General features: G+C 42.6%; 10 non-coding genes across 10 annotated transcripts; 5 read left to right on the top strand and 5 right to left on the bottom strand.

The window, feature by feature from the left end:
* Positions 1 to 1,791: 1,791 nt before the first annotated feature.
* On the bottom strand, positions 1,792 to 1,955 carry LOC135026019 (U1 spliceosomal RNA). The gene has a single exon (XR_010222688.1). It is a non-coding gene; the product is annotated as a U1 spliceosomal RNA (small nuclear RNA).
* A 655-nt stretch (positions 1,956 to 2,610) lies between these two features.
* LOC135025916 (U1 spliceosomal RNA) lies at positions 2,611 to 2,773 on the bottom strand. Its single transcript, XR_010222599.1, has one exon. It is a non-coding gene; the product is annotated as a U1 spliceosomal RNA (small nuclear RNA).
* A 152-nt stretch (positions 2,774 to 2,925) lies between these two features.
* On the bottom strand, positions 2,926 to 3,089 carry LOC135026032 (U1 spliceosomal RNA). Its single transcript, XR_010222701.1, has one exon. It is a non-coding gene; the product is annotated as a U1 spliceosomal RNA (small nuclear RNA).
* An 11,574-nt stretch (positions 3,090 to 14,663) lies between these two features.
* On the top strand, positions 14,664 to 14,829 carry LOC135025910 (U1 spliceosomal RNA). The gene has a single exon (XR_010222594.1). It is a non-coding gene; the product is annotated as a U1 spliceosomal RNA (small nuclear RNA).
* A 152-nt stretch (positions 14,830 to 14,981) lies between these two features.
* LOC135025915 (U1 spliceosomal RNA) lies at positions 14,982 to 15,144 on the top strand. Its single transcript, XR_010222598.1, has one exon. It is a non-coding gene; the product is annotated as a U1 spliceosomal RNA (small nuclear RNA).
* A 993-nt stretch (positions 15,145 to 16,137) lies between these two features.
* LOC135026042 (U1 spliceosomal RNA) lies at positions 16,138 to 16,301 on the top strand. The gene has a single exon (XR_010222711.1). It is a non-coding gene; the product is annotated as a U1 spliceosomal RNA (small nuclear RNA).
* Positions 16,302 to 16,453: 152 nt separating this feature from the next.
* On the top strand, positions 16,454 to 16,616 carry LOC135025932 (U1 spliceosomal RNA). The gene has a single exon (XR_010222615.1). It is a non-coding gene; the product is annotated as a U1 spliceosomal RNA (small nuclear RNA).
* A 655-nt stretch (positions 16,617 to 17,271) lies between these two features.
* On the top strand, positions 17,272 to 17,435 carry LOC135026018 (U1 spliceosomal RNA). The gene has a single exon (XR_010222687.1). It is a non-coding gene; the product is annotated as a U1 spliceosomal RNA (small nuclear RNA).
* Positions 17,436 to 27,028: 9,593 nt separating this feature from the next.
* Positions 27,029 to 27,191, bottom strand: LOC135025950 (U1 spliceosomal RNA). Its single transcript, XR_010222632.1, has one exon. It is a non-coding gene; the product is annotated as a U1 spliceosomal RNA (small nuclear RNA).
* A 152-nt stretch (positions 27,192 to 27,343) lies between these two features.
* LOC135026040 (U1 spliceosomal RNA) lies at positions 27,344 to 27,507 on the bottom strand. The gene has a single exon (XR_010222709.1). It is a non-coding gene; the product is annotated as a U1 spliceosomal RNA (small nuclear RNA).
* Between the last annotated feature and the right edge of the window lie 138 nt (positions 27,508 to 27,645).

Here is a 27,645-nt window from a genome sequence, read left to right as displayed (position 1 = left end):
CCATCATGCGTGACACTGCAGTGCCACTCCTAGATGGGCCAGGTGTTTGTGTCGGCCACTTGGGTCACTGAGCTTAGTCATCCAGCGACCTCGGTGCAAATTTTAGGACTAAAAATAATATTGTGAGGTGTGAGGTGTTAAGAATAGACTGAAAATGAGTGGAAATTATGGTTATTGAGGTTAATAATACTTTGGGATCAAAATGACTCCCAAATTCTATGATTTAAGCTGTTTTTTAGGGTTTTTTGAAAAAAACACCCGAATCCAAAACACACCCGAATCCGACAACAAAAAATTCGGTGAGGTTTAGCCAAAACGCGTTCGAACCCAAAACACGGCCGCGGAACCGAACCCAAAACCAAAACACAAAACCCGAAAAATTTCCGGTGCACATCTCTAGTGGCCATGCCATGTCACTGTGCAGGAGCCAGCACCGCTCACACACTAGTCCCCGGTGCAGCCCCCAACCCCCGGGACACCCGGAGCAACAAAATGTAGATTCAGGCCACCAGGCCACGCCCCTACCTATGAAACCATGCCTCCTTTTTACCATTGCGCTGCTTATCTGCGCGCACTGCATTACAATCTCCCTCGCCACCTCTCTGGGTGTCACCAGTGATAGTGACACCTCTGCCATGCTTGTAGCAGCTGGTCCTAAGATCTACGCCTCAAGCCCTGAGTGTTTGCCCTTGTGACTTGTTGATCATCATAGCAAAGCAGATGCTTACAGAAAACTGCAGGGGCTTAGATTGAAAATAAAAAAAATTGATGGGTATAAGGTAGAGAGGAGCGGGTTCGGTTCTCCGAGAACCGAATTCCCCACGAACTCCACGTGGTTTACACTGGTACGAGGCAGGCTCGGTTGTTCCCGCCTGACTCGGAAAACCTGAACAAGGGAAAATGTCATCATCCCGCTGTCGGATTCTCGCGAGATTCGGATTCCATATAAAGAGCTGCGCGTTGCCGCCATTTTTACTCGTGCATTGAAGAGAGAGCGGAGAGGACGTGGCTATGTTCTCTCAGTGGAAATCTCAATATCAGTGCTCAGTATCAGTGGATACTTATTGCTGCTCAGTAATACTAGTAGTGTGTCTCTCCTGCTCAGTGTCAGTTCTCAGTAGTATCCTCATCAGTGCTCAGTATCACTGCTCATTGTCTTGTGCTGCATTGTTGTGCTCAGCATACTACAGTACATTACTAATAGTCCAGTGCTGCATCTTGCTGCTCAGTGTCAGTTCTAGTATCCTCATCAGTGCTCACTATCACTGCTCATTGCATTGTGGTGTTCTGTATACTACAGTAACATAGTAATATAGTAACATATAGTAACATAGTTTTTGAGGTTGAATAGAGGCAAATTGCCCATCGTGTTCAACCTGTTTTAAGTTGTGATGATTCTACATACTTGCTGAATAATGTTTTATGACTAGTTAGCTACTACAACTCATGTTACCCCCGGATTAACCATGTTGATATTTTAAGTATTATAACCTTGGATAGCTTTTTCATTCAGAAATGTATTCATTCCTTTTTTAAATCCAATTACAGAGTCCGCCATTACCACCTTCCCTGGCAGGGAATTCCACATCCTGATTGCCCTAACAGTGAAGATCATAGTATCTCTCCTGGCAGGTAAGTAGGAGTTGGGCCAGAGCTGTGGAGGATTGCTGCTCGGGCACCCCCTGTCAAGTGAAGGAGATCCAACTGAGGCAGCACAAGGGAACTCTCGAAAGAAGAACAAGGCTAGAGGAAGATCTGAGACAAAGAAATCTGACTTTTACCAGAGCTGACCAGAGGAAAGCACAAACACAGTCCCCCACTACCACAAATAATGCAGTCGAGTTTCCCACATTTGGGGAAATCACAGGGGTCAGCATACCCAGAATGCAATGAATGAACCTCACCCTGGGAGAACAATCTTCATGACCATGGTATCGCCTATGCAAAATAAGTATGATTTGGGATAGGGCTGGGGAGGGCCGCTGCTCAGGCACATCTCTGTCAAGTAAAGGAGATTCAACTGAGGCAGCACAAGGGAACTCTCATCTGGAGACAACAACTGCAGGGAGAACACATATTTTCAGATGAACATGGGAGGGCAGAAGGCTGCCTAATACTGAAGCACCCCCAAACAACAAACCAAATGCAACAACTAGTACAAGCATTCCTGGGGGAAGTTCTGCAGAAGATGGATTTGCATACGGTGATGTCATCCAAGCAGTGGGCCAAAGTTGGCTGGAACCCTCATCTGCATATGAAAAGAGAAAAGGGGTATGCAGGGCATGGCGGCCTTTTGCGGCGCTTGGATGACCCTTAGTTCGCATTAAACACCCCCACCCTCCTTCGGTGTGGGGCTCATGTTGACAATGCCCCAGCCCCTGAAGCATTCAAGCTGATTTCTTACAGCAGCTTGGCACTGTAACAGCTCCAGAGCTGCTCTGTAAGGCAAGTAAAAGGGTGTGTAGTTTGCATTGTGCATTGGAAGGCACAAAGTAAGCAGACAGGAGGAGAAGTCAGGATAGTGCACAAGGGTATAAAAGGGAGGGGCTCAAGAAAAAAGAAGTGGAAACAGACAGCAAACTAGGCTGGAGAGAGACCTGAGACAAAGAGATCTGAATTATACGAGAGCCGACCAGGGGAAACACAAATTATGCAGTCAAGTTTCCCACATTTGGGGAAATCGCAGGGGCAGCACACCCAGAGTGCAATGGGTGAGCCTTGCCCTGGGAGAAGCACCTTCATGATCATAGTATCTCACCTGGCAGGTAAGTAGGAGTTGGGCTTGAGCTGGGGAGGGTCGCTGCTCGGGCACCCCCCTGTCAAGTGAAGGAGATCCAACTGAGGCAGCACAAGGGAACTCTCGAAAGAAGAACAAGGCTAGAGGAAGATCTGAAACAAAGAAATCTGACTTTTACCAGAGCTGACCAGAGGAAAACACAAACACAGTCCCCCACTACCACAAATAATGCAGTCGAGTTACCCACATTTGGGGAAATCACAGGGGTCAGCATACCCAGAATGCAATGAATGAACCTCACCCTGGGAGAATAATCTTCATGACCATGGTATCTCCTATGCAAAATAAGTATGATTTGGGATAGGGCTGGGGAGGGCCGCTGCTCAGGCACATCTCTGTCAAGTAAAGGAGATTCAACTGAGGCAGCACAAGGGAACTCCAGCATCCTCTACAGACTAAGAGAAAAGGATTTACCGGTAGGTATTAAAATCCTATTTTCTCATACGACCTAGAGGATGCTGGGGTCACATTAAGAACCATGGGGTTATACCAAAGCTCTTGAACGGGTGGAAGAGTGCGTATGACTCTGCAGCACCGAATGACCCAACTTGAGGTTATCATCGGCAAGGATGCAGTGGCGTTAATGTTTCCTGGTGTCAACCTGTATTATTTCAGTAGATATTGAAATGAGGATGCATCTTGCTGCCTTTCCAATGAAGCAAGTTTAATTTAGTAATAGGTGAAAAACCATCCCTACAAAGATGTTAATCAGATACTTGGCTTTGTGGACACTTTTCAGAGAACAAATTTGTTATCATAAAAATAAAGCCAGAAAATGAAGAGCTGTTTAATCACTCAATTGGATTTTTTTGCCAGCATATTTCTTTTTCTCTGCAAACCACTGCTAAATTGTGCTTCCTAGCTGTTTTTATAAAATCACTGAATCAAATCTAACTCTGATTACATCAGAGAAGGCCAGGCACCCTACACCATAACAGGGGTATTTGAAATTTTGACTTGTCTACTTAAAGATCACCAAAATCTGATAACAAGGTCAATTACATCCCTGGGTGGGATTGAACCACCAACCCTTTGGTTAATAACCAATCACACTAACCAATTGCGCCACAGAGACACTTTGCAAAAGTCCATACTGACAAAGGCTAATAAGCATTCATCTAGAACGTTTCCTAGAAAAACTTTAAAAAGTCAATAATCTGGAGAGTTTTTGTAAGATGTTTCTTCCATCAACCAACGAAGAAACACATTGTTACTTTCCCATGATGAGTGAGTGCTTCAAGATCTCTTGCACTTACATGTGCAGCAGAGTACTGTAATGAAAGCATGCTGGGTTCATAACCCAGAGGTAGGCAGATTGAAACTATCCTCTGCTATATGCATTTTTTTTTTGTTAATTAAAGTAATCCAAAACTGGGATTGATATTTTTTCTCTTTTATTTTTACTTAAAGTACAATAACTTTTACCATTTTAATATGTTTTAATAGTATATTGACAGTATTGTTTTCTTTCAAAAATCCACTTAATTTTCTTTACCCGATTATTAAAATGGTAATTGACAAAAACAAACTACATTGTCACCAGAAGAGCAATACAAAATGTACAAGTGATATATTAAAATCATCTTTCCAGCTTGAATTTCAATGATGCATTGGGGCAACGATTTTGTGAGAAACATCTTCACCCTTAAATAAAGATTTTCTTAATTCCTTACCTGTGTGCTAATTAGATATCACCTTGTTTTCACATTAAACAGACTTCCACATGAGAAAGCAGCAAGGATGCAGTGGCGTTAATGTTTCCTGGTGTCAACCTGTATTATTTCAGTAGATATTGAAATGAGGATGCATCTTGCTGCCTTTCCAATGAAGCAAGTTTAATTTAGTAATAGGTGAAAAACCATCCCTACAAAGATGTTAATCCGATACTTGGCTTTGTGGACACTTTTCAGAGAACAAATTTGTTAGCATAAAAATAAAGCCAGAAAATGAAGAGCTGTTTAATCACTCAATTGGATTTTTCTGCCAGCATATTTCATTTTCTCTGCAACCCACTGCTAAATTGTGCTTCCTAGCTGTTTTTTGATAAAATCACTTAATCAAATCTAACTCTGATTACATCAGAGTAGGCCAGGTACCCTACACCATAAGAGGGGGTTTGAAATTTTGACTTGTCTACTTAAAGATCACCAAAATCTGATGACAAGGTCAATAACATCCCTGGGTGGGATTGAACCACCAACCCTTTGGTTAATAACCAAACACACTAACCGATTGCACCACAGAGACACTTTGCAAAAGTACATACTGACAAAGGCTAATAAGCATTCATCTAGAACGTTTCCTAGAAAACTTTAAAAAGTCAATAATCTGGAGAGATTTTGTAAGATGTTTCTTCCATCAACCAATGAAGAAACGCATTGGTACTTTCCCATGATGAGTGAGTGCTTCAGGATCTCTTGCACTTACATGTGCAGCAGAGTACTGCAATGGAAGCATGCTGGGCCCATAACCCAGAGGTAGGCAGATTGAAACTATCCTCTGCTATATGCATTTTTTTTTGTTAATTAAAGTAATCCAAAACTGGGATTGATATTTTTGCTCTTTTATTTTTACTTAAAGTACAATAACTTTTACCATTTTAATTTGTTTTAATAGTATATTGACAGTATTGTTTTCTTTCAAAAATCCACTTAATTTTCTTTACCCTATTATTAAAATGGTAATTGACAAAAACAAACTACATTGTCACCAGAAGAGCAATACAAAATGTACAAGTGATATATTAAAATCATCTTTCCAGCTTGAATTTCAATGATGCATTGGGGCAACGATTTTGTGAGAAACATCTTCACCCTTAAATAAAGATTTTCTTAATTCCTTACCTGTGTGCTAATTAGATATCACCTTGTTTTCACATTAAACAGACTTACACATGAGAAAGCAGCAAGGATGCAGTGGCGTTAATGTTTCCTGGTGTCAACCTGTATTATTTCAGTAGATATTGAAATGAGGATGCATCTTGCTGCCTTTCCAATGAAGCAAGTTTAATTTAGTAATAGGTGAAAAACCATCCCTACAAAGATGTTAATCAGATACTTGGCTTTGTGGACACTTTTCAGAGAACAAATTTGATAGCATAAAAATAAAGCCAGAAAATGAAGAGCTGTTTAATCACTCAATTGGATTTTTTTGCCAGCATATTTCTTTTTCTCTGCAAACCACTGCTAAATTGTGCTTCCTAGCTGTTTTAATAAAATCACTGAATCAAATCTAACTCTGATTACATCAGAGAAGGCCAGGTACCCTACACCATAACAGGGGTTTTTGAAATTTTGACTTGTCTACTTAAAGATCACCAAAATCTGATAACAAGGTCAATTACGTCCCTGGGTGGGATTGAACCACCAACCTTTTGGTTAATAGCCGTACACACTAACTGATTGCGCCACAGCGACACTTTGCAAAAGTACATACTGACAAAGGCTAATAAGCATTCATCTAGAACGTTTCCTAGAAAAACTTTAAATAGTCAATAATCTGGAGAGTTTTTGTAAGATGTTTCTTCCATCAACCAATGAAGAAACACATTGGTACTTTCCCATGATGAGTGAGTGCTTCAGGATCTCTTGCAATTACATGTGCAGCAGAGTACTGTAATGGAAGCTCGCTGGGTCCATAACCCAGAGGTAGGCAGATTGAAACTATCCTCTGCTATATGCATTTTTTTTTGTTAATTAAAGTAAACCAAAACTGGGATTGATATTTTTGCTCTTTTATTTTTACTTAAAGTAACAATAAGTTTTACCATTTTAATTTGTTTTAATAGTATATTGACAGTATTGTTTTCTTTCAAAAATCCACTTAATTTTCTTTACCCGATTATTAAAATGGTAATTGACAAAAACAAACTACATTGTCACCAGAAGAGCAATACAAAATGTACAAGTGATATATTAAAATCATCTTTCCAGCTTGGATTTCAATGATGCATTGGGGCAACGATTTTGTGAGAAACATCTTCACCCTTAAATAAAGATTTTCTTAATTCCTTACCTGTGTGCTAATTAGATATCACCTTGTTTTCACATTAAACAGACTTCCACATGAGAAAACAGCAAAGATGCAGTGGCGTTAATGTTTCATGGTGTCAACCTGTATTATTTCCGTAGATATTGAAATGAGGATGCATCTTGCTGCCTTTCCAATGAAGCAAGTTTAATTTAGTAATAGGTGAAAAACCATCCCTACAAAGATGTTAATCAGATACTTGGCTTTGTGGACACTTTTCAGAGAACAAATTTGTTATCATAAAAATAAAGCCAGAAAATGAAGAGCTGTTTAATCACTCAATTGTATTTTTCTGCCAGCTTTTTTCTTTTTCTCTGCAACCCACTGCTAAATTGTGCTTCCTAGCTGTTTTTTTATAAAATCACTTAATCAAATCTAACTCTGATTACATCAGAGAAGGCCAGGTACCCTACACCATAAGAGGGGGTTTGCAATTTTGACTTGTCTACTTAAATATCACCAAAATCTGATCACAAGGTCAATTACGTCCCTGGGTGGGATTGAACCACCAACCTTTTGATTAATAGCTGAACACACTAACCGATTGCGCCACAGAGACACTTTGCAAAAAGAATATACTGACAAAGACTAATAAGCATTCATCTAGAACGTTTCCTAGAAAAACTTTAAAAAGTCAATAATCTGGAGAGTTTTTGTAAGATGTTTCTTCCAGCAACCAATGAAGAAACACATTGGTACTTTCGCATGATGAGTGAGTGCTTCAGGATCTCTTGCACTTACATGTGCAGCAGAGTACTGCAATGGAAGCATGCTGGGCCCATAACCCAGAGGTAGGCAGATTGAAACTATCCTTTGCTATATGCATTTTTTTTTTTGTTCATTAAAGTAATCCAAAACTGGGATTGATATTTTAGCTTTTATTTTTACTTAAAGTACAATAACTTTTACCATTTTAATTTGTTTTAATAGTATATTGACAGTATTGTTTTCTTTCAAAAATCCACTTAATTTTCTTTACCCTATTATTAAAATGGTAATTGACAAAAACAAACTACATTGTCACCAGAAGAGCAATACAAAATGTACAAGTGATATATTAAAATCATCTTTCCAGCTTGAATTTCAATGATGCATTGGGGCAATGATTTTGTGAGAAACATCTTTACCCTTAAATAAAGATTTTCTTAATTCCTTACCTGTGTGCTAATTAGATATCACCTTGTTTTCACATTAAACAGACTTCCACATGAGAAAGCAGCAAGGATGCAGTGGCGTTAATGTTTCCTGGTGTCAACCTGTATTATTTCAGTAGATATTGAAATGAGGATGCATCTTGCTGCCTTTCCAATGAAGCAAGTTTAATTTAGTAATAGGTGAAAAACCATCCCTACAAATATGTTAATCAGATACTTGGCTTTGTGGACACTTTTCAGAGAACAAATTAGTTAGCATAAAAATAAAGCCAGAAAATGAAGAGCTGTTTAATCACTCAATTGGATTTTTCTGCCAGCATATTTCTTTTTCTCTGCAACCCACTGCTAAATTGTGCTTCCTAGCTGTTTTTATAAAATCACTGAATCAAATCTAACTCTGATTACATCAGAGAAGGCCAGGTACCCTACACCATAACAGGGGTTTTCGAAATTTTGACTTGTCTACTTAAAGATCAACAAAATCTGATAACAAGGTCAATTATGTCCCTGGGTGGGATTGAACCACCAACCTTTTGGTTAATAGCTGTACACACTAACTGATTGCGCCACAGCGACACTTTGCGAAAGTACATACTGACAAAGGCTAATAAGCATTCATCTAGAACGTTTCCTATAAAAACTTTAAATAGTCAATAATCTGGAGAGTTTTTGTAAGATGTTTCTTCCATCAACCAATGAAGAAACACATTGGTACTTTCCCATGATGAGTGAGTGCTTCAGGATCTCTTGCACTTACATGTGCAGCAGAGTACTGTTATGAAAGCATGCTGGGTCCATAACCCAGAGGTAGGCAGATTGAAACTATCCTCTGCTATATGCATTTTTTTTTTGTTAATTAAAGTAATCCAAAACTGGGATTGATATTTTTGCTCTTTTATTTTTACTTAAAGTACAATAACTTTTACCATTTTAATTTGTTTTAATAGTATATTGACAGTATTGTTTTCTTTCAAAAATCCAATTAATTTTCTTTACCCGATTATTAAAATGGTAATTGACAAAAACAAACTACATTGTCACCAGAAGAGCAATACAAAATGTACAAGTGATATATTAAAATCATCTTTCCAGCTTGGATTTCAATGATGCATTGGGGCAACGATTTTGTGAGAAACATCTTCACCCTTAAATAAAGATTTTCTTAATTCCTTACCTGTGTGCTAATTAGATATCACTTTGTTTTCACATTAAACAGACTTCCACATGAGAAAACAGCAAAGATGCAGTGGCGTTAATGTTTCCTGGTGTCAACCTGTATTATTTCCGTAGATATTGAAATGAGGATGCATCTTGCTGCCTTTCCAATGAAGCAAGTTTAATTTAGTAATAGGTGAAAAACCATCCCTACAAAGATGTTAATCAGATACTTGGCTTTGTGGACACTTTTCAGAGAACAAATTTGTTATCATAAAAATAAAGCCAGAAAATGAAGAGCTGTTTAATCACTCAATTGGATTTTTCTGCCAGCATTTTTCTTTTTCTCTGCAACCCACTGCTAAATTGTGCTTCCTAGCTGTTTTTTTTTATAAAATCACTTAATCAAATCTAACTCTGATTACATCAGAGAAGGCCAGGTACCCTACACCATAAGAGGGGTTTTGCAATTTTGACTTGTCTACTTAAATATTACCAAAATCTAATCACAATGTCAATTACGTCCCTGGGTGGGATTGAACCACCAACCTTCTGATTAATAGCTGAACACACTAACCGATTGCGCCACAGAGACACTTTGCAAAAAGTACATACTGACAAAGACTAATAAGCATTCATCTAGAACGTTTCCTAGAAAAACTTTAAAAAGTCAATAATCTGGAGAGTTTTTGTAAGATGTTTCTTCCAGCAACCAATGAAGAAACACATTGGTACTTTCGCATGATGAGTGAGTGCTTCAGGATCTCTTGCACTTACATGTGCAGCAGAGTACTGCACTGGAAGCATGCTGGGCCCATAACCCAGAGGTAGGCAGATTGAAACTATCCTTTGCTATATGCATTTTTTTTTTGTTCATTAAAGTAATCCAAAACTGGGATTGATATTTTAGCTTTTATTTTTACTTAAAGTACAATAACTTTTACCATTTTAATTTGTTTTAATAGTATATTGACAGTATTGTTTTCTTTCAAAAATCCAATTAATTTTCTTTACCCGATTTTTAAAATGGTAATTGACAAAAACAAACTACATTGTCACCAGAAGAGCAATACAAAATGTACAAGTGATATATTAAAATCATCTTTCCAGCTTGAATTTCAATGATGCATTGGGGCAACGATTTTGTGAGAAACATCTTCACCCTTAAATAAAGATTTTCTTAATTCCTTACCTGTGTGCTAATTAGATATCACCTTGTTTTCACATTAAACAGACTTCCACATGAGAAAACAGCAAAGATGCAGTGGCGTTAATGTTTCCTGGTGTCAACCTGTATTATTTCCGTAGATATTGAAATGAGGATGCATCTTGCTGCCTTTCCAATGAAGCAAGTTTAATTTAGTAATAGGTGAAAAACCATCCCTACAAAAATGTTAATCAGATACTTGGCTTTGTGGACACTTTTCAGAGAACAAATTTGTTATCATAAAAATAAAGCCAGAAAATGAAGAGCTGTTTAATCACTCAATTGGATTTTTCTGCCAGCATTTTTCTTTTTCTCTGCAACCCACTGCTAAATTGTGCTTCCTAGCTGTTTTTTTATAAAATCACTTAATCAAATCTAACTCTGATTACATCAGAGAAGGCCAGGTACCCTACACCATAAGAGGGGGTTTGCAATTTTGACTTGTCTACTTAAATATCACCAAAATCTGATCACAAGGTCAATTATGTCCCTGGGTGGGATTGAACCACCAACTTTTTGATTAATAGCTGAACACACTAACCAATTGCGCCACAGAGACACTTTGCAAAAAGTACATACTGACAAAGACTAATAAGCATTCATCTAGAACGTTTCCTAAAAAAACTTTAAAAAGTCAATAATCTGGAGAGTTTTTGTAAGATGTTTCTTCCAGCAACCAACGAAGGAACACATTGGTACTTTCGCATGATGAGTGAGTGCTTCAGGATCTCTTGCACTTACATGTGCAGCAGAGTACTGCAATGGAAGCATGCTGGGCCCATAACCCAGAGGTAGGCAGATTGAAACTATCCTTTGCTATATGCATTTTTTTTTGTTCATTAAAGTAATCCAAAACTGGGATTGATATTTTAGCTTTTATTTTTACTTAAAGTACAACAACTTTTACCATTTTAATTTGTTTTAATAGTATATTGACAGTATTGTTTTCTTTCAAAAATCCAATTAATTTTCTTTACCCGATTATTAAAATGGTAATTGACAAAAACAAACTACATTGTCACCAGAAGAGCAATACAAAATGTACAAGTGATATATTAAAATCATCTTTCCAGCTTGAATTTCAATGATGCATTGGGGCAACGATTTTGTGAGAAACATCTTCACCCTTAAATAAAGATTTTCTTAATTCTTTACCTGTGTGCTAATTAGATATCACCTTGTTTTCACATTAAACAGACTTCCACATGAGAAAACAGCAAAGATGCAGTGGTGTTAATGTTTCCTGGTGTCAACCTGTATTATTTCTGTAGATATTGAAATGAGGATGCATCTTGCTGCCTTTTTAATGAAGCAAGTTTAATTTAGTAATAGGTGAAAAACCATCCCTACAAAGATGTTAATCAGATACTTGGCTTTGTGGACACTTTTCAGAGAACAAATTTGTTATCATAAAAATAAAGCCAGAAAATGAAGAGCTGTTTAATCACTCAATTGGATTTTTCTGCCAGCATTTTTCTTTTTCTCTGCAACCCACTGCTAAATTGTGCTTCCTAGCTGTTTTTTTTATAAAATCACTTAATCAAATCTAACTCTGATTACATCAGAGAAGGCCAGGTACCCTACACCATAAGAGAGGGTTTGCAATTTTGACTTGTCTACTTAAATATCACCAAAATCTGATCACAAGGTCAATTACGTCCCTGGGTGGGATTGAACCACCAACCTTTCGATTAATAGCTGAACACACTAACAGATTGCGCCACAGAGACACTTTGCAAAAAGTCCATACTGACAAAGACTAATAAGCATTCATCTAGAACGTTTCCTAGAAAAACTTTAAAAAGTCAATAATCTGGAGAGTTTTTGTAAGATGTTTCTTCCAGCAACCAATGAAGAAACACATTGGTACTTTCGCATGATGAGTGAGTGCTTCAGGATCTCTTGCACTTAAATGTGCAGCAGAGTACTGCAATGGAAGCATGCTGGGCCCATAACCCAGAGGTAGGCAGATTGAAACTATCCTTTGCTATATGCATTTTTTTTTGTTCATTAAAGTAATCCAAAACTGGGATTGATATTTTAGCTTTTATTTTTACTTAAAGTACAATAACTTTTACCATTTTAATTTGTTTTAATAGTATATTGACAGTATTGTTTTCTTTCAAAAATCCACTTAATTTTCTTTACCCTATTATTAAAATGGTAATTAACAAAAACAAACTACATTGTCACCAGAAGAGCAATACAAAATGTACAAGTGATACATTAAAATCATCTTTCCAGCTTGAATTTCAATGATGCATTGGGGCAACGATTATGTGAGAAACATCTTCACCCTTAAATAAAGATTTTCTTAATTCCTTACCTGTGTGCTAATTAGATATCACCTTGTTTTCACATTAAACAGACTTCCACATGAGAAAGCAGCAAGGATGCAGTGGCGTTAATGTTTCCTGGTGTCAACCTGTATTATTTCAGTAGATATTGAAATGAGGATGCATCTTGCTGCCTTTCCAATGAAGCAAGTTTAATTTAGTAATAGATGAAAAACCATCCCTACAAATATGTTAATCAGATACTTGGCTTTGTGGACACTTTTCAGAGAACAAATTAGTTAGCATAAAAATAAAGCCAGAAAATGAAGAGCTGTTTAATCACTCAATTGGATTTTTCTGCCAGCATATTTCTTTTTCTCTGCAACCCACTGCTAAATTGTGCTTCCTAGCTGTTTTTATAAAATCACTGAATCAAATCTAACTACATCAGAGAAGGCCAGGTACCCTACACCATAACAGGGGGTTTGAAATTTTGACTTGTCTACTTAAAGATCACCAAAATCTGATAACAAGGTCAATTAAGTCCCTGGGTGGGATTGAACCACCAACCTTTTGGTTAATAGCCTTACACACTAACTGATTGCGCCACAGCGACACTTTGCAAAAGTACATACTGACAAAGGCTAATAAGCATTCATCTAGAACGATTCCTAGAAACATTTTAAAAAGTCAATAATGTGGAGAGTTTTTGTAAGATGTTTCTTCCATCAACCAATGAAGAAACACATTGGTACTTTCCCATGATGAGTGAGTGCTTCAGGATCTTTTGCACTTACATGTGCAGCAGAGTACTGTAATGGAAGCATGCTGGGTCCATAACCCAGAGGTAGGCAGATTGAAACTATCCTCTGCTATATGCATTTTTTTTTTGTTAATTAACGTAATCCAAAACTGGGATTGATATTTTTGCTCTTTTATTTTTACTTAAAGTACAATAACTTTTACCATTTTAATTTGTTTTAATAGTATATTGACAGTATTGTTTTCTTTCAAAAATCCACTTAATTTTCTTTACCCGATAATTAAAATGGTAATTGACAAAAACAAACTACATTGTCACCAGAAGAGCAATACAAAATGTACAAGTGATATATTAAAATCATCTTTCCAGCTTGAATTTCAATGATGCATTGGGGCAACGATTTTGTGAGAAACATCTTCACCCTTAAATAAAGATTTTCTTAATTCCTTACCTGTGTGCTAATTAGATATCACCTTGTTTTCACATTAAACAGACTTCCACATGAGAAAACAGTAAAGATGCAGTGGCGTTAATGTTTCCTGGTGTCAACCTGTATTATTTCCGTAGATATTGAAATGAGGATGCATCTTGCTGCCTTTCCAATGAAGCAAGTTTAATTTAGTAATAGGTGAAAAACCATCCCTACAAAGATGTTAATCAGATATTTGGCTTTGTGGACACTTTTCAGAGAACAAATTTGTTATCATAAAAATAAAGCCAGAAAATGAAGAGCTGTTTAATCACTCAATTGGATTTTTCTGCCAGCATTATTCTTTTTCTCTGCAACCCACTGCTAAATTGTGCTTCCTAGCTGTTTTTTTATAAAATCACTTAATCAAATCTAACTCTGATTACATCAGAGAAGGCCATGGAGAACAAAAATGTTGAGGTTCCAAAAATAGGGAAAGATCAAGATCCACTTCCACCTCGTGCTGAAGCTGCTGCCACTAGTCATGCCCTGCACGCCCCTTTTCTCTTTTCATATGCAGACGAGGGTTGAAGCCAACTTTGACCCACTGCTTGGATGACATCACCGTATGCAAATCCATCTGCTGCAGGCCTTCCCCCAGGAATGCTTGCACTAGTTGTTGCATTTGGTTTGTTGTTTGGGGGTGCTTCAGTATTAGGCAGCCTTCTGCCCTCCCATGTTCATCTGAAAATATGTGTTCTCCCTGCAGTTGTTGTCCCCAGATGAGAGTTCCCTTGTGCTGCCTCAGTTGAATCTCCTTTACTTGACAGAGATGTGCATGAGCAGCGGCCCTCCCCAGCCCTATCCCAAATCATACTTATTTTGCATAGGAGATACCATGGTCATGAAGATTACTCTCCCAGGGTGAGGTTCATTCATTGCATTCTGGGTATGCTGACCCCTGTGATTTCCCCAAATGTGGGAAACGCGACTGCTTTATTTGTTGGTAGTGGGGGGACTGTGTTTGTGCATTCTTCTGGTCAGCTCTGGTAAAAGTCAGATTTCTTTGTCTCAGATCTTCCTCTAGCCTTGTTCTTCTTTCTAGAGTTCCTTTGTGCTGCCTCAGTTGGATCTCCTTCACTTGACAGGGGGGTGCCCGAGCAGCGACCCTCCCCAGTTCTTGCCCAACTCCTACTTACCTGCCAGGTGAGATACTATGATCATGAAGGTGCTTCTCCCAGGGCAAGGCTCACCCATTGCACTCTGGGTGTGCTGCCCCTGCGATTTCCCCAAATGTGGGAAACTTGACTGCATAATTTGTGTTTCCCCTGGTCGGCTCTCGTATAATTCAGATCTCTTTGTCTCAGGTCTCTCTCACAAAAAAAATTCGGTGAGGTTTAGCCAAAATGCGTTCGAACACAAAACACGGCCGCGGAACCGAACCCAAAACCAAAACACAAAACCCGAAAAATTTCCGGTGCACATCTCTAGTGGCCATGCCATGTCACTGTGCAGGAGCCAGCACCGCTCACACACTAGTCCCCGGTGCAGCCCCCAACCCCCGGGACACCCGGAGCAACAAAATGTAGATTCAGGCCACCAGGCCACGCCCCTACCTATGAAACCATGCCTCCTTTTTACCATTGCGCTGCTTATCTGCGCGCACTGCATTACAATCTCCCTCGCCACCTCTCTGGGTGTCACCAGTGATAGTGACACCTCTGCCATGCTTGTAGCAGCTGGTCCTAAGATCTACACCTCAAGCCCTGAGTGTTTGCCCTTGTGACTTGTTGATCATCATAGCAAAGCAGATGCTTACAGAAAACTGCAGGGGCTTAGATTGAAAATAAAAAAAATTGATGGGTATAAGGTAGAGAGGAGCGGGTTCGGTTCTCCGAGAACCGAATTCCCCACGAACCCCACGAACTCCTCCTCCGAGGCAGGCTCGGTTGTTCCCGCCTGCCTCGGAAAACCTGAACAAGGGAAAATGTCATCATCCCGCTGTCGGATTCTCGCGAGATTCGGATTTCATATAAAGAGTGCAAGCATTCCTGGGGGAAGGCCTGCAGCAGATGGATTTGCATATGGTGATGTCATCCAAGCAGTGGGTCAAAGTTGGCTTCAGAAACAAACAGGAATGCTTGCACTAGTTGTTGCATTTGGTTTGTTGTTTGGGGGTGCTTCAGTATTAGGCAGCCTTCTGCCCTCCCATGTTCATCTGAAAATATGTGTTCTCCCTGCAGTTGTTGTCCCCAGATGAGAGTTCCCTTGTGCTGCCTCAGTTGAATCTCCTTTACTTGACAGAGATGTGCCTGAGCAGCGGCCCTCCCCAGCCCTATCCCAAATCATACTTATTTTGCATATGAGATACCATGGTCATGAAGATTATTCTCCCAGGGTGAGGTTCATTCATTGCATTCTGGGTATGCTGACCCCTGTGATTTCCCCAAATGTGGGTAACTCGACTGCATTATTTGTGGTAGTGGGGGACTGTGTTTGTGTTTTCCTCTGGTCAGCTCTGGTAAAAGTCAGATTTCTTTGTTTCAGATCTTCCTCTAGCCTTGTTCTTCTTTCGAGAGTTCCCTTGTGCTGCCTCAGTTGGATCTCCTTCACTTGACAGGGGGGTGCCCGAGCAGCGACCCTCCCCAGCTCAAGCCCAACTCCTACTTACCTGCCAGGTGAGATACTATGATCATGAAGGTGCTTCTTCCAGGGCAAGGCTCACCCATTGCACTCTGGGTGTGCTGCCCCTGCGATTTCCCCAAATGTGGGAAACTTGACTGCATAATTTGTGTTTCCCCTGGTCGGCTCTCGTATAATTCAGATCTCTTTGTCTCAGGTCTCTCTCCAGCCTAGTTTGCTGTCTGTTTCCACTTCTTTTTTCTTGAGCCCCTCCCTTTTATACCCTTGTGCACTATCCTGACTTCTCCTCCTGTCTGCTTACTTTGTGCCTTCCAATGCACAATGCAAACTACACACCCTTTTACTTGCCTTACAGAGCAGCTCTGGAGCTGTTACAGTGCCAAGCTGCTGTAAGAAATCAGCTTGAATGCTTCAGGGGCTGGGGCATTGTCAACATGAGCCCCACACCGAAGGAGGGTGGGGGTGTTTAATGCGAACTAAGGGTCATCCAAGCGCCGCAAAAGGCCGCCATGCCCTGCATACCCCTTTTCTCTTTTCATATGCAGATGAGGGATCCAGCCAACTTTGGCCCACTGCTTGGATGACATCACCGTATGCAAATCCGTCTTCTGCAGAACTTCCCCCAGGAATGCTTGTACTAGTTGTTGCATTTGGTTTGTTGTTTGGGGGTGCTTCAGTATTAGGCAGCCTTCTGCCCTCCCATGTTCATCTGAAAATATGTGTTCTCCCTGCAGTTGTTGTCCCCAGATGAGAGTTCCCTTGTGCTGCCTCAGTTGAATCTCCTTTACTTGACAGAGATGTGCCTGAGCAGCGGCCCTCCCCAGCCCTATCCCAAATCATACTTATTTTGCATAGGCGATACCATGGTCATGAAGATTGTTCTCCCAGGGTGAGGTTCATTCATTGCATTCTGGGTATGCTGACCCCTGTGATTTCCCCAAATGTGGGAAACTCGACTGCATTATTTGTGGTAGTGGGGGACTGTGTTTGTGCTTTCCTCTGGTCAGCTCTGGTAAAAGTCAGATTTCTTTGTCTCAGATCTTCCTCTAGCCTTGTTCTTCTTTCGAGAGTTCCCTTGTGCTGCCTCAGTTGGATCTCCTTCATTTGACAGGGGGTGCCCGAGCAGCAATCCTCCACAGCTCTGGCCCAACTCCTACTTACCTGCCAGGTGAGATACTATGATCTTCACTGTTAGGGCAATCAGGATGTGGAATTCCCTGCCAGGGAAGGTGGTAATGGCGGACTCTGTAATTGGATTTAAAAAAGGAATGGATACATTTCTGAATGAAAAAGCTATCCAAGGTTATAATACTTAAAATATCAACATGGTTAATCCGGGGGTAACATGAGTTGTAGTAGCTAACTAGTCATAAAACATTATTCAGCAAGTATGTAGAATCATCACAACTTAAAACAGGTTGAACACGATGGGCAATTTGCCTCTATTCAACCTCAAAAACTATGTTACTATATGTTACTATATTACTATGTTACTGTAGTATACAGAACACCACAATGCAATGAGCAGTGATAGTGAGCACTGATGAGGATACTAGAACTGACACTGAGCAGCAAGATGCAGCACTGGACTATTAGTAATGTACTGTAGTATGCTGAGCACAACAATGCAGCACAAGACAATGAGCAGTGATACTGAGCACTGATGAGGATACTACTGAGAACTGACACTGAGCAGGAGAGACACACTACTAGTATTACTGAGCAGCAATAAGTATCCACTAATACTGAGCACTGATATTGAGATTTCCACTGAGAGAACATAGCCACGTCCTCTCCGCTCTCTCTTCAATGCACGAGTAAAAATGGCGGCAACGCGCAGCTCTTTATATGGAATCCGAATCTCGCGAGAATCCGACAGCGGGATGATGACATTTTCCCTTGTTCAGGTTTTCCGAGTCAGGCGGGAACAACCGAGCCTGCCTCGGAGGAGGAGTTCGTGGGGTTCGTGGGGAATTCGGTTCTCGGAGAACCGAACCCGCTCCTCTCTACCTTATACCCATCAATTTTTTTTATTTTCAATCTAAGCCCCTGCAGTTTTCTGTAAGCATCTGCTTTGCTATGATGATCAACAAGTCACAAGGGCAAACACTCAGGGCTTGAGGTGTAGATCTTAGGACCAGCTGCTACAAGCATGGCAGAGGTGTCACTATCACTGGTGACACCCAGAGAGGTGGCGAGGGAGATTGTAATGCAGTGCGCGCAGATAAGCAGCGCAATGGTAAAAAGGAGGCATGGTTTCATAGGTAGGGGCGTGGCCTGGTGGCCTGAATCTACATTTTGTTGCTCCGGGTGTCCCGGGGGTTGGGGGCTGCACCGGGGACTAGTGTGTGAGCGGTGCTGGCTCCTGCACAGTGACATGGCATGGCCACTAGAGATGTGCACCGGAAAATTTTCGGGTTTTGTGTTTTGGTTTTGGGTTCGGTTCCGCGGCCGTGTTTTGGGTTCGAACGCGTTTTGGCTAAACCTCACCGAATTTTTTTTGTCGGATTCGGGTGTGTTTTGGATTCGGGTGTTTTTTTCAAAAAACCCTAAAAAACAGCTTAAATCATAGAATTTGGGAGTCATTTTGATCCCAAAGTATTATTAACCTCAATAACCATAATTTCCACTAATTTTCAGTCTATTCTTAACACCTCACACCTCACAATATTATTTTTAGTCCTAAAATTTGCACCGAGGTCGCTGGATGACTAAGCTCAGTGACCCAAGTGGCCGACACAAACACCTGGCCCATCTAGGAGTGGCACTGCAGTGTCACGCATGATGGCCCTTCCAAAAAACACTCCCCAAACAGCACATGACGCAAAGAAAAAAAGAGGCGCAATGAGGTAGCTGTGTGACTAAGCTCAGCGACCCAAGTGGCCGACACAAACACCTGGCCCATCTAGGAGTGGCACTGCAGTGTCACGCAGGATGGCCCTTCCAGAAACACTCCCCAAACAGCACATGACGCAAAGAAAAAAAGAGGCGCAATGAGGTAGCTGTGTGACTAAGCTCAGCGACCCAAGTGGCCGACACAAACACCTGGCCCATCTAGGAGTGGCACTGCAGTGTCACGCAGGATGGCCCTTCCAAAAAACACTCCCCAAACAGCACATGACGCAAAGAAAAAAAGTGGCGCAATGAGGTAGCTGTGTGACTAAGCTCAGCGACCCAAGTGGACGACACAAACACCTGGCCCATCTAGGAGTGTCACTGCAGTGTCACGCAGGATGGCCCTTCCAAAAAACACTCCCCAAACAGCACATGACGCAAAGAAAAAAAGAGGCGCAATGAGGTAGCTGTGTGACTAAGCTCAGCGACCCAAGTGGCCGACACAAACACCTGGCCCATCTAGGAGTGGCACTGCAGTGTCACGCAGGATGGCCCTTCCAAAAAACACTCCCCAAACAGCACATGACGCAAAGAAAAATAAAAGAAAAAAGAGGTGCAAGGTGGAATTGCCTTGGGCCCTCCCACCCACCCTTATGTTGTATAAACAGGACATGCACACTTTAACCAACCCATCATTTCAGTGACAGGGTCTGCCACACGACTGTGACTGAAATGACGGGTTGGTTTGGACCCCCACCAAAAAAGAAGCAATAAATCTCTCCTTGCACAAACTGGCTCTATAGAGGCAAGATGTCCACCTCATCATCATCCTCCGATTCATCACCGTGTACATCCCCCTCCTCACAGATTATCAATTCGTCCCCACTGGAATCCACCATCTCAGCTCCCTGTATACTTTGTGGAGGCAATTGCTGCTGGTCAATGTCTCCACGGAGCAATTGATTATAATTCATTTTAATGAACATCATCTTCTCCACATTTTCTGGAAGTAACCTCGTACGCCGATTGCTGACAAGGTGAGCGGCGGCACTAAACACTCTTTCGGAGTACACACTTGTGGGAGGGCAACTTAGGTAGAATAAAGCCAGTTTGTGCAAGGGCCTCCAAATTGCCTCTTTTTCCTGCCAGTATACGTACGGACTGTCTGACGTGCCTACTTGGATGCGGTCACTCATATAATCCTCCACCATTCTTTCAATGGTGAGAGAATCATATGCAGTGACAGTAGACGACATGTCCGTAATCGTTGGCAGGTCCTTCAGTCCGGACCAGATGTCAGCATCAGCAGTCGCTCCAGACTGCCCTGCATCACCGCCAGCGGGTGGGCTCGGAATTCTGAGCCTTTTCCTCGCACCCCCAATTGCGGGAGACTGTGAAGGAGGAGCTGTTGACCGATCAAGTTCCGCTTGACTTGATAATTTTCTCACCAGCAGGTCTTTGAACCCCTGCAGACTTGTGTCTGCCGGAAAGAGAGATACAACGTAGGTTTTAAATCTAGGATCGAGCACGGTGGCCAAAATGTAGTGCTCTGATTTCAACAGATTGACCACCCGTGAATCCTGGTTAAGCGAATGAAGGGCTCCATCCACAAGTCCCACATGCCTAGCGGAATCGCTCTGTCTTAGCTCCTCCTTCAATGTCTCCAGCTTCTTCTGCAAAAGCCTGATGACGGGAATGACCTGACTCAGGCTGGCAGTGTCTGAACTGACTTCACGTGTGGCAAGTTCAAAGGTTGCAGAACCTTGCACAACGTTGAAATCATTCTCCACTGCGCTTGAGACAGGTGCATTCCACCTCCTATATCGTGGTCAGATGTATAGGCTTGAATGGCCTTTTGCTGCTCCTCCATCCTCTGAAGCATATAGAGGGTTGAATTCCACCTCGTTTCCACTTCTTGCTTCAGATGATGGCAGGGCAGGTTCAGGCGTTTTTGGTGTTGCTCCAGTCTTCTGTACGTGGTGCCTGTACGCCGAAAGTGTCCCGCAATTCTTGTGGCCACCGACAGCATCTCTTGCACGCCCCTGTCGTTTTTTAAATAATTCTGCACCACCAAATTCAAGGTATGGGCAAAACATGGGACGTGCTGGAATTTGCCCAGATATAATGCACGCACAATATTGCTGGCGTTGTCCGATGCCACAAATCCACAGGAGAGTCCAATTGGGGTAAGCCATTCTGTGATGATCTTCCTCAGTTGCCGTAAGAGGTTTTCATCTGTGTGCGTATTCTGGAAAGCGGTGATACAAAGCGTAGCCTGCCTAGGAAAGAGTTGGCGTTTGCGAGATGCTGCTACTGGTGCCGCCGCTGCTGTTCTTGCGGCGGGAGTCAATACATCTACCCAGTGGGCTGTCACAGTCATATAGTCCTGAGTCTGCCCTGCTCCACTTGTCCACATGTCCGTGGTTAAGTGGACATTGGGTACAACTGCATTTTTTAGGACACTGGTGAGTCTTTTTCTGAGGTCTGTGTACATTTTCGGTATCGCCTGCCTAGAGAAATGGAACCTAGATAGTATTTGGTACCGGGGACACAGTACCTCAATCAAGTCTATAGTTGGCTCTGAAGTAATGATGGATACCGGAACCACGTTTCTCACTGCCCAGGATGCCAAGGCCTCAGTTATCCGCTTTGCAGCAGGATGACTGCTGTGATATTTCATCTTCCTCGCAAAGGACTGTTGGACAGTCAATTGCTTGGTGGAAGTAGTAAAAGTGGTCTTACGACTTCCCCTCTGGGATGACCATCGACTCCCAGCAGCAACAACAGCAGCGCCAGCAGCAGTAGGCGTTACACTCAAGGATGCATCGGAGGAATCCCAGGCAGGAGAGAACTCGTCAGAATTGCCAGTGACATGGCCTGCAGGACTATTGGCATTCCTGGGGAAGGAGGAAATTGACACTGAGGGAGTTGGTGGGGTGGTTTGCGTGAGCTTGGTTACAAGAGGAAGGGATTTACTGGTCAGTGGACTGCTTCCGCTGTCGCCCAAAGTTTTTGAACTTGTCACTGACTTATGATGAATGCGCTGCAGGTGACGTATAAGGGAGGATGTTCCGAGGTGGTTAACGTCCTTACCCCTACTTATTACAGCTTGACAAAGGCAACACACGGCTTGACACCTGTTGTCCGCATTTCTGTTGAAATACTTCCACACCGAAGAGCTGATTTTTTTGGTATTTTCACCAGGCATGTCAATGGCCATATTCCTCCCACGGACAACAGGTGTCTCGCCGGGTGCCTGACTTAAACAAACCACCTCACCATCAGAATCCTCCTTGTCAATTTCCTCCCCAGCGCCAGCAACACCCATATTCTCCTCATCCTGGTGTACTTCAACACTGACATCTTCAATCTGACTATCAGGAACTGGACTGCGGGTGCTCCTTCCAGCACTTGCAGGGGGTGTGCAAATGGTGGAAGGTGCATGCTCTTCACGTCCAGTGTTGGGAAGGTCAGGCATCGCAACCGACACAATTGGACTCTCCTTGTGGATTTGTGATTTTGAAGAACGCACAGTTCTTTGCTGTGCTTTTGCCAGCTTAAGTCTTTTCATTTTTCTAGCGAGAGGCTGAGTGCTTCCATCCTCATGTGAAGCTGAACCACTAGCCATGAAGATAGGCCAGGGCCTCAGCCGTTCCTTGCCACTCCGTGTGGTAAATGGCATATTGGCAAGTTTACGCTTCTCCTCCGACGATTTTTATTTAGATTTTTGAGTCATTTTTTTACTGATCTTTTGTGTTTTGGATTTTACATGCTCTGTACTATGACATTGGGCATCGGCCTTGGCAGACGACGTTGATGGAATTTCATCGTCTCGGCCATGACTAGTGGCAGCAGCTTCAGCACGAGGTGGAAGTGGATCTTGATCTTTCCCTATTTTTGGAACCTCAACATTTTTGTTCTCCATATTTTAATAGGCACAACTAAAAGGCACCTCAGGTAAACAATGGAGATGGATGGATACTAGTATACTTATGGATGACGAGTGACTGACGACACAGAGGTAGCTACAGCCGTGGACTACCGTACTGCGTCTGCTAGTATAGAGATGATAATTAATGATATAAAAAAAAATATATATATAACTACTGTAGGTATATATAATATAATGACGGACCTGGTGGACACTGTCAGCAGACTGCTAAACTACTAGTATGAAGAAGATAGAAAAAAACTTCCACCACAGGTAGGTAGGTATACAATTATGGACGAGCACTGACGACACAGAGATAGCCACAGCCGTGGCCTACCGTACTGCGTCTGCTAGTATAGAGATGATAATTAATGATATAAAAAAAAATATATATAACTACTGTAGGTATATATAATATAATGACGGACCTGGTGGACACTGTCAGCAGACTGCTAAACTACTAGTATGAAGAAGATAGAAAAAAAAAACCACCACAGTTAGGTATACAATTATGGACGAGTGACGACACAGAGGTAGGTACAGCCGTGGACTACCGTACTGCGTCTGCTAGTATAGATAATATACTAAATATATTACTACTGTAGGTATATAATATAATGACGGACCTGGTGGACACTGTCAGCAGACTCCTAAACTACTAGTATGAAGAAGATAGAAAAAAAAACCCCACCACAGGTAGGTATACAATTATGGACGAGCACTGACGACACAGAGGTAGGTACAGCCGTGGACTACCGTACTGCATCTGCTAGTATAGATAATATAATAAATATATTACTACTGTAGGTATATAATATAATGACGGACCTGGTGGACACTGTCAGCAGACTGCTAAACTACTAGTATGAAGAAGATAAAAAAAAAACCCACCACAGGTAGGTAGGTATACAATTATGGACGAGCACTGACGACACAGAGATAGCCACAGCCGTGGACTACCGTACTGCGTCTGCTAGTATAGATAATATAATAAATATATTACTACTGTAGGTATATAATATAATGATGGACCTGGTGGACACTGTCAGTAGACTCCTAAACTACTAGTATGAAGAAGATAGAAAAAAAAAAACCACCACAGGTAGGTAGGTATACAATTATGGACGAGCACTGACGACACAGAGATAGCCACAGCCGTGGACTACCGTACTGCGTCTGCTAATATAGAGATGATAAAGATGAAAAAAAATATATAACACTACTGCAGGTAAATATTTATATAATATATGTATGACGGACCTGCTGGACACTGTCAGCAGAATGCATTTATAGAATAAAAAAAAAACACCACAGGAGTGTTTAACTTTTTCAGGCAGACAATATACTGGTGGTCACACTGGCAGCAAAAGTGTGCACTGTACTCCTGCTATAACTGCTCCCCAGTCTCCCCCACAATTAAGCTGTGTGAGCAGTGAGCACTCAGCACAGTCAGATATACATAGATAATATATAATGCAGCACACTGAGGCTGAGCACAGATATGGTATGTGTATCGTTTTTTTTCAGGCAGAGAACGGATTATAAATAATAAAACTGGTGGTCACTATCAGCAAAACTCTGCACTACTGAGTACTCCTGACAAGTTCAACTGCTCCCCAAATTAGTAGTAAATCAAATGTCACTCGTCTCTATCTTCTAATCTAAACGGAGAGGACGCCAGCCACGTCCTCTCCCTATCAATCTCAATGCACGTGTGAAAATGGCGGCGACGCGCGGCTCCTTATATAGAATCCAAGTCTCGTGAGAATCCTACAGCGGGATGATGACGTTCGGGCGCGCTCGGGTTAACCGAGCAAGGCGAGAGGATCCGAGTCTGCTCGGACCCGAGCAAAAAAGGGTGAAGTTCGGGCGGGTTCGGATTCCGATGAACCGAACCCGCTCATCTCTTATGGCCACCCAGCATGACGCCTCCCTTCTTGACCATGCTGTAATTGCAGTCGCACTGCAGTTCAGCGTGATCATAAAAAATGGTGTAGCCTCCTGCTGGTGCAGACTGTATGTGCGCGCAGGAAGCCGCCACCATTTTTGTGATCACAGCGGCTGAATGTGATGTCATACAGCTGCTGTGACCACGCCCCCTGTGTCTCCTCCATTGCAGACCCCATTTTGAAGCCTTGCCCCCGCACCGCTCCATCCCTGACTTGGAAATGGAGTGTTGCTGACCCCCCTCTCCCCCCCTGCCCCGATTGACAGGCAGAGGCGATCGCATTCTCTGCGGGGTGCCGCAGAAAATGCAGGCACATGCGTATGCTCTTAGCAATTTTTGCAGTTGGATCACTTATTGTGATTGCAATCCAACCTGAATCAGGCCCTATTACCTATCACAATGCGCTGCGGGCAGTACAAAATTGGTTTAATATAGGAGAAAAACCCCCAGACCTGTGCTCCTTAACTGTACCTGGTGGCTAGTGGAGCGGCTGCCCAGTAATCAGTGTCCACGCCAGTGCGCACACGGTCCACCCCCTACGGCCACGCTCCTCTTCATCAGCGGCCTCGTGATCCGGAAGGGCGGTGTGTGTGTGACTGACCTTAGGAAGAAACCGGAGCCTCCGCTGCAGTGACCCAGCAACCAGGGCACGGGAGTATACAGCGCCGCTGGGAGTGATGAAGCTGCAGTAAAGATGTCTATTAGACCTAGCCTGCTGCAGCCCTTGTAGATTCTCATAAAACAAGTTCTTCTTTTCTTGTCAAAATGAATAGCTAAGAATTGGCTTCCTGAGGCAGGCCCCTGTTAAGTGGCCTGCTACTGAAGGCACCAACTACAAACTGAGCTCCCTGTTCATGGAAGCGGGGTTATAGAGGAGGATGCGCTGAGCATCTTGGGAACAGTCAAAAGCTTTGAGTCGGTTGGTGCCTCAGATCAAGATCCTACTCTACACCCCAATGTGAATCCTTGTGGAGTCCTGTGTACCCCACAGAAGAAATTAATGTGTCACACCCATTGGCAGCAACCTTAGAATAGCTGCTGATGGGCACAATTGAGAAAGGAAGGGGGGGGGGGACATTTGAATCCAGCACATAGATGCAATTCAAATATGTAATTTGTACCTTCCTATTTTAAAATATAATGGATGAACTTCACCCTGTGAGAACAATCTTCATGATCAAGAGATCTCATATGCAAAATAAGTATGAGTTGGGATAGGGCTGGGGAGGGTGGCTGCTCGGGCAGCCCCTCCCCCATCAAGTTAAGGAGATTCAACTGAGGAAGCACAAGGGAACTCTCGTCTGGGGACAACAACTGCAGGGAGACCACATCTTTTCAGATGAACATGGGAGGGCGGAAGGCTGCCTAATACTGAAGCACCATCAAATATCAAACCATATGCAACAACTAGTACAAGCATTCCTGGGGGAAGGTCTGCAGCAGACGGATTTGCATACGGTGATGTCATCCAAGCAGTGGGCCAAAGTTGGCTGGAACCCTCATCTGCATATGAAAAGAGAAAAGGGGCATGCAGGGCATGGCGGCCTTTTGCGGTGCTTGGATGACCCCTAGTTCGCATTAAACACCCCCACCCTCCTTTGGTGTGGGGCTCATGTTGGCTATGCCCCAGCCCCTGAAGCATTCAAGCTGATTTCTTGCAGCAGCTGGGCACTGTAACAGCTCCAGAGCTGCTCTGTAAGGCAACTAAAAGGGTGTGGGCCCTGCAGCACTACCTGTAGTTCGCATTGTGCGTTGGAAGGCACAAAGTAAGCAGACGGGAGAAGTCAGGATAGTGCGCAAGGGCATAGAAGGGAGTGGCTCCAGAAAAGAGAAGTGGAAACAGACAGCAAACTAGGCTGGAGAGAGACCTGAGACAAAGAGATCTGAATTATACGAGAGCCGACCAGGGGAAACACAAATTATGCAATCAAGTTTCCCACATTTGGGGAAATCACAGGAGCAGCACACCCAGAGTGCAATGGGTGAGCCTTGCCCTGGGAGAAGCACCTTCATGATCATAGTATCTCACCTGGCAGGTAAGTAGGAGTTGGGCTAGAGCTGGGGAGGGTCACTGCTCGGGCACCCCCCTGTCAAGTGAAGGAGATCCAACTGAGGCAGCACAAGGGAACTCTCGAAAGAAGAACAAGGCTAGAGGAATATATGAGACAAAGAAATCTGACTTTTACCAGAGCTGACCAGAGGAAAACACAAACACAGTCCCCCACTACCACAAAAAATGCAGGCGAGTTTCCCACATTTGGGGAAATCACAGGGGTCAGCATACCCAGAATGCAATGAATGAACCTCACCCTGGGTGAACAATCTTCATGACCATGGTGTCTCCTATGCAAAATAAGTATGATTTGGGATAGGGCTGGGAGGGCCGCTGCTCAGGCACATCTCTGTCAAGTAAAGGAGATTCAACTGAGGCAGCACAAGGGAACTCTCATCTGGGGACAACAACTGCAGGGAGAACACATATTTTCAGATGAACATGG

Source organism: Pseudophryne corroboree, unplaced genomic scaffold (genome assembly GCF_028390025.1).
Source record: "Pseudophryne corroboree isolate aPseCor3 unplaced genomic scaffold, aPseCor3.hap2 scaffold_429, whole genome shotgun sequence".
In the NCBI taxonomy this organism is placed as follows: Eukaryota; Metazoa; Chordata; class Amphibia; order Anura; family Myobatrachidae; genus Pseudophryne; species Pseudophryne corroboree.
This window is presented reverse-complemented; position numbering and strand designations above follow the sequence as displayed.